Source organism: Hibiscus syriacus, unplaced genomic scaffold, assembly GCF_006381635.1.
Source record: "Hibiscus syriacus cultivar Baekdansim isolate YM2019G1 unplaced genomic scaffold, ASM638163v2 tig00110415_pilon, whole genome shotgun sequence".
Classification (NCBI taxonomy): domain Eukaryota; kingdom Viridiplantae; phylum Streptophyta; class Magnoliopsida; order Malvales; family Malvaceae; genus Hibiscus; species Hibiscus syriacus.
The window spans coordinates 293,510-298,992 of NW_024062729.1; the positions used below are offsets into that span (position 1 = coordinate 293,510).

Sequence of the window (5,483 nt, forward strand, 5' to 3'; positions counted from 1 at the left end):
AAACCATTTCAATTCGATCCTCACTCTAAATTCTAAATATTTTAATAAATTTAACCTCTCAATAAAATGGTGTGTTATGTTGTCATGGATCCTCGGCCATATCCACCGGCTTTGGCCAAAATGCCTGTTTCAGGACTTTCAGACTAGGAAATAAACAATCTCTCTTTAACTACTGATCTTCGATGATTAATAGTCCTTGCTGGACTACGAGGAGGAATCTTCATAGATCCACGGCAATATCCACCGCCTTTTCCTTGTGGAATTTGTATAGTTTAGGGACGTTGAAACGGAGCTGGAGATGAAAGGGGGGAGTAGGGTTGGGATAAGAGGAGACAAATAAGAGAGATGGCAATATTCGATGGAAAATAGAGTAACGGCGAGTAGGCAGTGCAATGACAAACATTTTGTGGTTGGAAAACGAAACGTCATTGGATTGTGAAGCTTCTTTTTACTTACCTCACACAGCACCTCAGCACTGCTTGCATTTAAGTCCCTCAAGGCAGCTCTTTTGATATACTGGAAGTAAATTACTTGCCTCTCTTGTTGAGGTCTTACGCAAGGAATAAACAGCTCGAGAAGCTACCTGACACATACAAGATATGGACATTATGCCAATTAGACCATATAAACAACAGGAAAAATGGATTGAATTTTGTTTTGAATCCAACAATGGTTGAACCTTCAATGCTACAAATAGAAAATCCATGTCAATGCCCCTCTTTCGAGTTCCGAATGGAGAATTCATCACAACAGTATCAACAATTTGACCTAAAAACGGAGTGAAAGCATGAGAAGAAGACGGGAATCACAACTTAAGATTAAAGAAATGCTCAGTAGAACATCAGTCTGCTAATCTGCTCCATCTAACATTGGTCATTACAGCAACTGTCTGTTGTTGGATGATGTAAGTTTTTCTTGTTCTTCATGGTAGCTTGATCTTTATGTATATATATATATATATATACACACACACACACAACTGGTAAAGTATTAACTATCTGATTTTTTAATAACTCTTAAATTTTGATGATTATTAACATTGGACTCCGGTTAGCCATGTTATTTATTCTAAATTTTGGTTTAAATGAACAATATAATATAATGCCAATTCATTTCTTCCTCACATTTGTGCAGTTGGAAATTACTTTTCTTATAGCTTGTCTATGCATGATTGCATGTGTGTGTATCCTAGTTTTAGGATATTGACGTATTTATTTATTTATTTATACACGCATTTGCATCTTATCTTTATTTTTAATTTTCTGACTGCCGGAGGTTTTCCACGGAAGCTGATCTCAACCTGGCGTTGGGGTCAGCCTACTACCCTACCTCCCCCTTACCCCATTGCATATGGGAATCAGGGTTTTGTTGTTGTTGTTGTTCAGTAGAACATCAGTTTTAACATATTATTTTGAACTTAAAACTTTCCAACTATGTTTCTCTTGATTGATTCAGTACACATGGCATAGTTTCCAGAAAGTAACAAACACATCAATTCATAGTGCATCTTCAACATAAATATATATTGAAGTCAGAGAAGAAACAAGTTGAATTATTGTAGAGCAAATCAGCCATGTCCCGACAAATCTAAGCACGAAGATGACTAGCTATACACTTCCCAGATATTTGTTCACCCAAATTATTCCAATGTTCAAGACAAACACCATTGCCTGCAAACGACTAACCATTGATTCCATAGCTTAAAGAGGATAGCTTGTCCATATCAGTATCGTAATGTCCAGTAATTTTCACGAAAAAACAACTATCGCGATTATGTTACAGTTCCGAAGACAAAGAGGGATAGATAGGGAAAGGGAAGGAAAGGAAACTGTTACCTCTCCATCCTAGGTTACCGATGTCACACTGAATAAAATTTATGTCCAACTGCAGTTCAATTAAGAAAGCAAACACAAGGAAGACATCACGAAACAAGCAAATCACTAAGTGAGTAACACAAAATTAACTAGCAGATATTAAAACGAATCTCATAGATAAACAGGTAAAGAAGAAACAGATGTTAGAATAAGTATGACTTGGACCGATAAAATCTCTAGACTTACACTATTACATCAAAATCAACAAAAAGGAAAAGCACCTCAAGATCTTCTGCATTCATAGAAGCTATTTCAAGAGATTGAGAATCGATATCAATGCCAATAACCTGCCTAATCCAAAGCAAACAAAAACGCCCAAATCAATGCAAAAAGCACGCATTCAGGTCAAGGAATCAACAAAGAGAAAATGGGTTTTACTTAGCACCCAAGAGAGTAGCAGCAGCACCCAGAGTGCCACGTCCACAACCAAAATGCGCCACCACCTTGTTGCTAATATCATCAAATGAATTCTCAGCCTTAAAAAAACACAAAAACAAAACAAAACGAGAATCTCAATACCCAACTAGCCATTAGCACGAGAAAATGAAGCCCCAAAAAGAGGGAAAAAAAATAGTTCATACAGTGTAAAGCAAGCGAGAAGCGATGTGAGGGCCAGTAGGGTACTGTTCGAGCTCACCTGCGTTGAATAAATCAAATAATCCACCAAAAAACTGATTCAAAAACTACTTCCAGATGAACAAATTCTGGGTTTCATTTTAATGAGGAAGAGAAGACCTTTGGGTTTGAGAATTGTTGAAGATCGCCCAAGAGGCTGTCTAGTTGTTTAAGTTTCATTTTTCTCTTTAATGGAATCCTCCTCCTTTAACAAATAAAAAGTACACGCAAGAAGAACAGCAGATCCTTCCCCTTCCTGCTGATGCTTTATTTTCTTTCGTAAGCCAAGCCCACCCCTCTATTAAGGGATATACCGGAATTCCAGGCTTCTGAAAGTACAAATGCTTAAAGGCTTTTGCTCTTCCCGCCCTTTGTCAACATTTTTGGATAACAGATTTTTTTCAATTAGGTGATTAAAACTAGGGTAAACTGCATGAATAGCGACTGATGTTTAAGCTTTTTTTCTATTAATATTTTAAAATCAATAATTTAATTGTTAATATTATTTAATTTTTTGTATAAATATGTTATACGAAGTGAATGGTAGAAAGGATACAACATAAATTAGGTGGATGTTAAGATCTACTAGGATAATCAGGTGAAGATGATTTTAATATAACAAATTGAAAATAAAAATAATTTTAAATTTCATATCCACAACAAATTATAAGACAAAAATAGAAATAAATTTTGTATTACGCTAAGAGACAATTAAAATTTAATCACCCTTTTTATATATATTTAAAACTAATAATCATATTTTAAAACTAATAATCACCGTCCTATCCAATTAACATCTCTAATCTACTATTTATTCGAGTAGAAATGGCATAATTGGCGGCAACTCTGGTCAAATGTCAAGGGGGTTAATTATTTAGCCCAATATAGTATCATATTTTTTTATTTTAGGAATTACGATATTTATTATAGTGACTTAAAAAATAAAATATATTTTTATTATAATTTGTCACTCTAACTCGACAAAATCTAATTAAAAAAATATTATTTGAGCAAACTCGTCATATGGGCATGACAAGTTTATCCTACAATGTAGCATTTGTCGTAAATCTTAAATTAATTCGAGATAGCCTAATGAACTAATTTTTTCAAGCGCTTTACCTATTGGGCCAATTTTGCCCATAATTGACATCAACCATTTTTTACTTCAGGATTTGGGCTTCGTAGTCCAATGTCAAAATTGAGTTTTTTGGCCCATTACAGCAAACATGTTTTATATTTATCTCATTAGAGCACCCGATTTTATATTTTGGGAATTACGACAAATGTTACAGTGTAGTCGGAACTTAGGATATAATTTTTTTTATGGATTTCGATGAGTGGGCCCCACATAAGACATTAATTTAGTGTAGTTAATGGGACTCGCCACCTCGAAGTGATGCGTCTATTTAATTTTTTTTAAAAAAATTATTAAAAAATATTAAATTTTAAACCTTTAAAAAATTAACAAAACTCGTCGCCTCTTTCAAATAAAAAACCGTTTATAGTCGTTGTACAACGCGCAACACCAACCATCACTTATTTCTAATTCAAGTTAGCCTCAGGCTTTGACCCATCTGCTCATGTCCCACGTTTTATTTGGGGTTTTTTAGAATAATAATTTTGCAAACTTGTTTTAAGAAAAAAAATTAAGTTAAAACATATATTTTCCAAATTTAATGAAAATATTATTTTTTTAGTAATATAATGTGGTTAAAAGTGATAATATATATTTTAAAGATTCAACCATTTTACAATTAATGTACAAATATCGTATAATCTCTTGTGCTTAACACTGAAAAAATATTATTCATTTCAAGACAAAGTGGTTATGAAAAATGATATAGTACGTAAATAAATTTATGCGTATTTAAGTGTTTTTATTTATTTGGTGTTAATTAATCAGCTAAATCAATTCAATTAATTAATTTAAATCGACTTTTATTCACATCTATACTCATTGATCTGTGTACTTTCAGTTCTATAGTTCTGAGGCGACGCACGAAGTGGTTCAGTCTTACCTAGTTAACACGTAAGATTTTATGTTAAGACGATGAATTTGAATTTTAAAATTTTAGAAGATAAAATATTTTTTATAAAAAAAATTAAAATATATAATAACTTTAAATTTTTAAAAAGATGATTATCCTCCCACACCTCTCGATTCATCAGTGGGAACGGTTCGAAGAGAAACGTAAGCCGCAAAACCCCAAATGGGCGAAGGCTCGTAGTTCGGAGTCGGACCACAGGTTGAAGATGTCATTATTGAGTTAGGATGACATCATCTCGTAAACAATTTTATTTTGATTAATTTCTTTTAAAAAAAACCGTAATAATAAAAAGGAAAATTAAATTAATAATTACAAGTGTGGGCCCATCTTTTGATTTTGTTGATACTGAAAAACATTAAATAATAATAATAATAACAATACGAAATAAAAAGGAAGCAAAAAACAAGGGCCCACTCCACTAGGGAGGCAGTACTGTCCAAAAACTTTAAGTCATTTTCCTAACATGAAAAGCCCAAGAGAAAATAATGATAATAAATAATAAAAGAGTTTTATATGAATTTTGCTATCTGCAGACCCTAATTTTGTGGCCCACAAACCGCCTCCCTATAAAATATTGACAATAAAATAAAATAAATAATATTTAATATTTTTAAATAAATTAATTAAATTAGAAAATTACACAAGGAGAGAAAAGTTTAAAAAGTTAAAGAAATATTTAAAAAGATTCATGACAAAATATAATAAGATCTAATTTAAATTCTTTTATTCTCTCTCTTTTTTAGTCATAATTAGTCACCTCTTCTATATTTGCTGATCATCGATCATTTGTATTTATTATTTTAATTTACTTTATTATAACGTATCTTTTTTTTTTTCAATTCTACCTTTATGACACGTCTTATTAGGCTTTTAAAGATATGTTTTTTTCTATCTCTATGACACATTTCTTATCGTGTAACCGTTATTTTCGTTTATCTCTATTTTT

The 5,483-nt window shown here is 32.2% G+C and overlaps 1 pseudogene; it reads right to left on the reverse strand.

The window, feature by feature from the left end:
- Positions 1-204: 204 nt before the first annotated feature.
- On the reverse strand, positions 205-4,749 carry LOC120124216 (annotated as a pseudogene).
- Between the last annotated feature and the right edge of the window lie 734 nt (positions 4,750-5,483).